General features: G+C 37.3%; 1 non-coding gene across 1 annotated transcript; it reads left to right on the forward strand.

Annotated features, from left to right (window-relative positions):
- Nucleotides 1–6,861: 6,861 nt before the first annotated feature.
- Nucleotides 6,862–6,934, forward strand: TRNAA-UGC (transfer RNA alanine (anticodon UGC)). Its single transcript has one exon. It is a non-coding gene; the product is annotated as a tRNA-Ala (tRNA).
- The last annotated feature ends 2,094 nt before the right edge of the window (nucleotides 6,935–9,028 follow it).

Below are 9,028 nucleotides of genomic sequence, written 5' to 3' on the forward strand. Positions count from 1 at the left end.
TCTTTATATATCAAGAGTAAACTGAAACAAATAAACTTATGATTTTAGTTGATGGGATGGCCACAGAGAGAAACTTTAAAACATAGTAATTTGCCTGAACATTTCTAATTGGATATAGCATATACCCTGTAAAGGAGAAAAAAACTTTTCCTCTACTTCCTTAGGTAAAGTGCTTAGGGACCTGTGAATTAAATTTACAAAGGACACAGTAGCAAGACAAAAGACAAAATTTTATCACATGCATATGGGAGTTCACAAAAATATGACTCAAGTAGGTAGTTAGAATTTGGAGCTTGTATACCATCTTAATAGGAAAAGGGAATAGGCAGACGGGTATTTATGGGGAATGAATAGCTTAATAGAGGATGGGAGGGGAAGAAAGGTCACTTATGGGAAAACAAATAACTTCTAGGAAAGATAAAGGGGTCCTTAGGAGAACAGATGGGATATATGATAGTTTGTGACAGTCTGTTTAGGTGTGGAGTTGACTTCTAATCTCCAGTGACGAGTCAACCTTCTCTGGTTGCTCTTGGGGAACAGATTTATGACAATTGAGCTCCTTTCAGTTCTTTTGGGAAGCTCTGCTTTTAGGCAGATAGGGAAGTTGAGGAAAAAATTTCAGAAATGTCTTCAGCTCAAAATTTTTATGGCACAGTAGCCTATTCTGGACCCCTTTAACCCAGAGAAAGATAAACCTGAAAATAAACTGCTTCTGGTAATCAATCACTAGTGTCAGGGTTGGACTCTTATTCTGAGACAGCTATGCATGTATTGTTTAATAAAGCAAATGAAAAATGAAGGTTGTTTGTTGCAAGTCGTGACTGCCATTTTGGAAGAAAAGAGATAGTTGTGCATCTATAATGCTAAATAAAAATGTTGTAGTTCTGATTTTGAATGGAAGATATCAGTATGAATAATTTTAATACATGAAGACACATACATGCACATACATTTCCCGAATCCACATACTGAAACAATAAATATACAAATATGGGCTGTATGTATGTGGTTAAGAAAATCTCTTTAGTTCTGATTCATAATTGGCAAATCACTATGAATCCCTTTTATATTTTCTGTGTATACATATACACACATATATATTTCTTAGCCCTAGTCACTCAAATAATGAGCAAGCCTAGCTGACTGGTTCTGGGGCACGAAATATATAAGATAGGTTCAGAACATTTTTTCATACCAGGTAGCAAGAAAGCTCTCAAAGACTCTCAAGGTCTCAGAATCACAGTGAAGAGGCTCCTACTGGCCAAAGATGGGTAATAAGGAATATGAGTACAAGCGATTGAAATACACCCAACATTTTAAAACTCATGAATTTATAATGATATTTGAAATATAAAATATCATTGGCCAATTTTAGAAGTTTCTAGGAAACATATGAAAAATTCACAAATAAAGGGAAAGAACCAACATTTATTCTGCCTCTTCTTTGTGAACCATACCTTTAGGTAACTAGGTTAATGAGGGAAAGTTCTCCTTTTAGAAGTGTAAGGGAGGAAAAGTTTTCCTTGCCCCCCTTAGGGTCCCTGGATGAGTCTGAAAATTCAACTGACACAGACAAATTAATAAGAGGAAAGCACCCACATTTGTTTAGTATAAGTTTTATGTGTCACGAAGTATTTTTATGCTAGATTCAAGTGTAGAAATATGATGTTAGAGTATATGAGGTAAGTGTAGCAAGTCCTGTTTGTTAGGATTCTTCTGGGTATCCCTTTGTCTTCAGAGATAAGGATGTTCCTTTCTTCTGGATATAAGGAGGGCACCTTTCCCATGAGGATTTTATGACCTGTTTCAGGAGAGGAAGGGTAGGTGAAGGTCAGAGTGACCTTCCTGCTTCTGCCATTTATCTTAAACTCAAATGTGACAAGGTGTCATTTTCAATATGCCAAGGATCCATATTTTGGGGTAGCATGTCCTGATCCCTATCAGAAGTGATCCAGCTAATAAATGAAGACAGAATGATAGTGAGACAGGCTGGGACCTGGGACCCTGTGGTGCAGTGCTTGCACCGGACAAATGTCTCCTCGAGCAACAGAATACAAGAAACTACAAGGAACTAAAAATAACTGCATGCATGAGCAGCTGGGGCAAACTATGAACAACAAGATACAAAAAGGCCAAAACCCAACTGCCACTTCTGAGGTGCCAGAAGCAAAAGCAGGGTACTGTGCATGGTCCCTGCACACAGCACCACTGAGAGGATGAGCAGATCACCTAAGCCACCCCTCTGACCTGACCCACCGATCTGCTCCTATCCTCACCCCACTTAAGGGACCAGCTCACAAGCAAGGGAACCTGTTACTTGTTTTCCGCTCCCTCATGCTGAAGCATGAGTCCCAGTAAAATGTTGCCTGAATTCCTGTCTGGCCTCTTATCAATTTCTGTTGATTAAAGAGTCCAAGAACTCTTTATTGTAAAGTAGGGAATTATAAAGAATTATAATTCATAGAATTATAGAATTATAAAGTATCATAGTAGATAGGTCAGAGAATTGTAAGTATCAACATTTAGTAATCCATAATGCATAAGGGATCCTAGAAAGAGGACTGCTAAAATCTAATGAAAATGCACAAAATCACCAATAAAGCAGTTTTGTAGAAAAATAAAGTCAAATCCAATTCTAATGAAAATTCTAAATCTAAGCACCAATTGATAAGTAAGGTGTTACATGATACCACGGTGGTACAATCAGAAAATCCTGACTGTGGTATATCCTATAGGACATCACGCTGGTTTCTAATAAATACATTGAAAGGAAAAAAAGAAAAGATGGAAGAGGAAACTGTAGATTAAAAAAAGACATTGGAATCATATCAACCAATCACAATGAAGATCTTGATTCAGGCAAGCAAAGTGTTCTAATTAGAAATTATGGAAATTTAAGTACAGGATGGATATTTGATTATATTGAGAACTTTTTGTGCCACAGGTCTCATGATTTGAAAAATGAGAACTGAAAGACAAAACTAATTTGTTACTATTTTAGACAAGGACAGCATAGCGCTCAGGAGTTGGAATGAGGACGTGGGTCTGGGTTCCACTGTTAGTTTTTAGACTTACTCTCTGTGTGGTCTTAAACAACTGAGTGTTTTTAGTCTCCATTTCCCTGTCTGAATCTACCTCTTCATATGATTGTTCTTAAATTGTGTTCTTGTTAACAGTGCTTTGCAAGGCAGCATCCTTTTACTCAGGTAAAGGGCACACCTTTCTCTTCTTCTGACTCTATCCCCTTGTTATTTGTAAGTTGTTTTCCTCCCCTTATAACTTTCAATGGAAATCTAGATAGACATTTTTATTTTATTATTTATTTTTTTATTTTATTTTATTTTTTGCGGTACGCAGGCCTCTCACTGCTGTGGCCTCTCCCGTTGCGGAGCACAGGCTCCGGACGCACAGGCTCAGCGGCCATGGCTCACGGGCTTAGCCGCTCCACAGCATGTGGGATCTTCCCGGACCAGGGCACGAACCCGTGTCCCCTGCATCAGCAGGCGGACTCTCAACCACTGCGCCACCTGGGAAGCCCTAGATGGACATTTTTTAGAGGATAAAGAAGGGTGAGAAGACACTCTTTTTCAGGGTGTCGTTTTTTGGGTTTTTTTTTTTTGCTGTACACGGGCCTCTCACTGTTGTGGCCTCTCCTGTTGCGGAGCACAGGCTCCGGACGCGCAGGCTCAGCGGCCATGGCTCACGGGCCCAGCTGCTCTGCGGCATGTGGGATCTTCCCGGACCGGGGCACGAACCCGTGTCCCCTGCATCAGCAGGCGGACTCCCAACCACTGCGCCACCAGGGAAGCAGCACGTCGTTTTATTTACTTATTTAAACTTATTTATTTATTTATTTTTGGCTGCGTTGGGTCTTCCTTGCAGTGAGCGGAGCTTCTCTCCGTTGTGGTGCGTGGGCTTCTCATTGTGGTGGCTTCTCTTATTGCGGAGCAGGGACTCTAGGTGCGTGGGCTTCAGTAGTTGTGGCGCAGGGCTTAGTTGCTCCGTGGCATGTGCGATCTTCCCAGACCAGGGCTCAAACCCATGTCCCCTGCATTGGCAGACAGATTCGTAACCACTGCGCCACCAGGGAAGTCCCCCAGGGCGTCACTTTAACTAAAATATAGCATGGGCTGTTATAAAATAATATAGAAAGCAGTTAAGGGAGAATTTGCCGCTAACAAGAACTGAGAATTGCAGGGTAGATTTAACTTAATGTATTCTCCTTGTTTGCAGAGCTTTCTAGAAATACACACAGGCATAAGGCACATCCTTCACGATTAGCCTCTCTCTCTTGACTTAGTTCATCAATTGGTGCCGTCAGACTCCTTTGAAAGTCATTGCTTCTGATTAAAAGAAATGAGTTGGTTCTCAGATGGCTTACAGTGCTTGGCAACAAGGTTGGAGAGGCAACTTTGCCGGGCTCCTGAATGTCTGCAGAACAGGTGGGGTGCTCCTTATGAGATGAATAGAGGCCCACATCCCCAGGATGTAACACAGCCACAGCTGTCATTTGAAGCCTGAAATGAGGCTTCTGGAAAGGAAGGTAGCCCTCTGGAAGCCACTCTGGTCCCATGTGTGTGTTTGTGTGTGTCCCTGTGCACACACTCTGTGTATGAACAGGTGAGACGCTCACTTTCCTACATCAGACCCTAGGCTCCCACTTAGCTCTCTACGTCCCTCTCATGCACTTGCAAACATGTCACTGGAAGCAGTGTGAGCCATGCCAAGGGAAGGTGAGGTCTGGTACTAATTAAAAGCCTGCAAACAGAGTAGGGAGATGGAAGGAGAAAGTCTGGTGCTTGACTTCAAGATTCAAGGACTATGTTACCCAGAAAACAGGTCAAGAATGCTTCAACTAAATTGGTGCTGGTCTTTTGAGGTGGGTCAACAACTATGTCTACTATCTCCTTTGTTCTGAATTCAGGCAGAGCCAACAATTCAAAGAAATAAAACAAGAGAGGGAATGGATGGCTGTGTATTACAGAAGAAGGGGCACACCCCCTCTGCTTTGCAATGATTCAGTGGAAAATGTAATTATGCTTCATTTGGCAGTTTGCAAGGTAATATTTTTAGGAGGCCTTTCAGCATAACTTTTACTAGGAAAAGAGATCTGTTATTCATGATAATTTCAAGTTAACGATAATTAATGTTTTAATAAAGGAAGAAGAAGAGAAGTAGAGGAAAACATGATAAAGAGAAGAGAATGCAGAGACTGAAGCCTCTAGGCCTACCTAGGAAAGGGTAAAATGGAGGTTTCTCATCTTAGTCATTTGTTTTTTCATTATAGATTTTTTTGAAAGCTATAAGTTGTCTGTGTCCCTATTTCTTATTGCGGGCATGGTTTTTGCATATGGAATTGAATTATTAATAAGAATTTGCACTTCTAATGAGCACTCGCTGTCTTCTTTGGGTTAGTACATTTTAATTATTTTTAAAAGAACATTAATCACATGTGCCAAATTACTATCTAGTCTGGTATATTGCTTTAAAAAAAGTTTTTATTTTGAACTAATTTTCGACTTACAGAAAAGTTGCAGGAATAGTACAAAGACAGTTCCTATATATCCCCACTCAGCTGCCTCTAATGTTAACATCTTGCATAACCAGAGTATTAGGATCAAAATCAGGAAATTAACTTTTATACAATAGTATTAAATGACAAAGCTTATTCAAATAGACAAAACTAGAGATAGTAATAAGGGAAATATCTCATATTTTAAACTAATTGTGAAGAGATATAAAAATAATGTAAAGAGTTCTTTTGCAGGTCCGGGTACTGGTGATGGAATAATTTTAAACTTAGTCAAATTATCTTTCTGATGATAAAGCAATAGAAAGCATTTACAAATGTGTAATATTGCCTAAATAAATAAAATACATCATATTACAAATTTTTAATGCCACTGGGCTGGGAGATCAAAAAAATCTAAAATTATGGGTGTCTGTGACAGAAAAGGATTGGTGGGTAAGTTTCAAAACTACCTTTGAAAGATTCAGGTTCAGATAACTAGTGAAATTATGGTAATTTCAATAAACAATTATTGAAAAATTTCTAGTTGACAGTCATTGGGCTTAAAAATAGAGATTGGGAGCAAAATAAAATGGAAAGCAAAGGAAATATGAAACAGTCATATATCATAAAATAATAAATAAAATAACTCATGTTAAAAACTCCAGAATACACCCACAAAGATTTAGAGCAGTGTGATAAGATACCTTAACAAATGAATGAATACTAAGGAAAGTTTCTATGTACTATTTACAATCAGAGATCAAAAATATAAAGAATTTTAAGCAAATTTAGCCACTAACAGAATTACAAATAGGGTCAATTTCTTTCAAATCTTTAGAAAACATAAATGTAACTATAACAGAGGCCATATTAAAATATTAAAATAAGAAACACTGCAAAAACATAAAAAGCAAGAGTCAAAAACTGGAGTAATAGAAAATAAAATGCATGAATTATATCAATAAATGTAAATGGCTTAAAAAACAAACATTTCCTATTGAATTTAAAAAATCAACAAACTGATAGATACTAAAGGAGAAATAATTAAATGCAGTGTTGAGCCTACATAGGATCATGGAAGTGACATTAGTGGAAAAACTGGTGAAATTCAAATAAGATTTAATGTTTAGTTAATAAATTATACCAATGATAATTTTTTCTGGTTTTGATAACTGTACTCTTTCATGTGTAAGATATTAACATTAGAGGAAGCTGGGTAAAGGATATACAGGGATTCTGTACTATTTTTGCAAACTTTCTGTATGTCTAAAGTTATTTAAAAATTTTAAAAAGTTAAAAATAAAATAAAACCCAACTATATGTTACTTTAAGAAAGCAGACCAGGGACTTCCCTGGTGGTCCAGTGGTTAAGACTCTGCACTTGCACTGCAGGGGGCATGGGTTCGATTCCTGGTCAGGGAATTAAGATCCCCATGCTGTGCCAAAAAAAATAAATAAAATGAAAATAAAAATAATTTTTTAAAAAAGCAGACCAAATCTAAAATACTGCATATGAACGAGGCTTTCCATTTAACAATGGTTGCTGGATCACAACCTTCAATGCATCCTGTTTAAATTACTTTTGAAGTAGGAAAAATGTGAAAGTCTATAAGAAGGCTAATAAATAAGACTGATGACCAATTTATATGTTGGTTTCCACAAATATAAACTGCAAGGAATAAAAGTTATGGAAGTAGAAATTTTATACTTAGAGAGATATAAAGGACACAGCACTAATTATAATACGTTATTCATACTTGCATCCTGATTTTTAAATTAAGTAAACGATAATGGCATTTATGAGATAATTACAACTGAATAATGATTGGATATTTGATGATATTAAGGAATTACTATTAGGTCTAGGTGTAATAATAGTACTGTGGTTATATTAACAAAAACAAGAACAGCAACAACATAATAAGGCTTTACTTTTAGAGGTCCACACTAAAATATATATGGATGAAATGGAAAACAATTCTTAAGGGTAGGAATTCTGGCTATATGAAAAACCGAACTTTAATAGAATTTTCCTTTTTCTCCCTTCTTGTTAAAAATACAAAAATGCTGGGCAATATCATATGATACTCACTAAAGGAACTACTAAAAGGTGTACTATAATTTAAAACATTAAAACTCAGAAGGAGTATGGTTGACAAAGTAATAGAGGACAAATAAGTTAGTCATCGTGGTGGTAAAGAATACTGGACTGCTGTCACTGTTAATAATGGTGATGACAATGGTGACTAACTTGGAGGTCCTTTACAAAAAAAGTGGAACTAAATATTATACAAAAAATTATGGAAAGAGAAATGGTCACAAGTAGAGTGCTCCAAGTTCCTATACTGCTTGGAAGGATAATAAAGACACTAATTAACTGGGAATTTTAGGTTTGTACTTAATATCATATGTAAACTTCAAAGGTGTAAAAGTAATGAAAAATAGTAAAAATATAATTTATTTTTTTTTTAACATCTTTATTGGGGTATAATTACTTTACAATGGTGTGTTAGTTTCTGCTTTATAACAAAGTGAATCAGTTATACATATACATATGTTCCCATATCTCTTCCCTCTTGCATCTCCCTCCCTCCCACCCTCCCTATCCCACCCCTCCAGGCTGTCACAAAGCACTGAGCCAATATCCCTGTGCCATGCGGCTGCTTCCCACTAGCTATCTACCTTACTACGTTTGTTAGTGTGTATATGTCCATGACTCTCTCTCGCCCCATCACAGCTCACCCTTCCCCCTCCCCATAACCTCAAGTCTGTTCTTTAGGAGGTCTGCGTCTTTATTCCTGCCTTACCCCTAGGTTCTTCATGACATTTTTTTTTCTTAAATTCCATATATATGTGTTAGCATACTGTATTTGTCTTTTTCTTTCTGACTTACTTCACTGTGTATGACAGACTCTAGGTCTATCCACCTCATTACAAATAGCTCAATTTCGTTTCTTTTTATGGCTGAGTAATATTCCATTGTATATATGTGCCACATCTTCTTTATCCATTCATCCGATGATGGACACTTAGGTTGTTTCCATCTCCGGGCTATTGTAAATAGAGCTGCGATGAACATTTTGGTACATGACTCTTTTTGAATTTCGGTTTTCTCAGGGTATATGCCCAGTAGTGGGATTGCTGGGTCATATGGTAGTTCTATTTGTAGTTTTTTAAGGAACCTCCATACTGTTCTCCATAGTGGCTGAACCAATTCACATTCCCACCAGCAGTGCAAGAGGGTTCCCTTTTCTCCACACCCTCTCCAGCATTTATTGTTTCTAGATTTTTTGATGATGGCCATTCTGACTGGTGTGAGATGATATCTCATTGTAGTTTTGATTTGCATTTCTCTAATGATTAATGATGTTGAGCATTCTTTCATGTGTTTGTTGGCAGTCTGTATATCTTCTTTGGAGAAATGTCTATTTAGGTCTTCTGCCCTAAAAATATAATTTAAACTTCAAAATCCCTAGAGGAAAACAGGGAAATAAAACAAAATAATCAAATAGGAGG

The sequence above is a fragment of the Orcinus orca genome, chromosome 10 (genome assembly GCF_937001465.1).
Source record: "Orcinus orca chromosome 10, mOrcOrc1.1, whole genome shotgun sequence".
Classification (NCBI taxonomy): Eukaryota; Metazoa; Chordata; class Mammalia; order Artiodactyla; family Delphinidae; genus Orcinus; species Orcinus orca.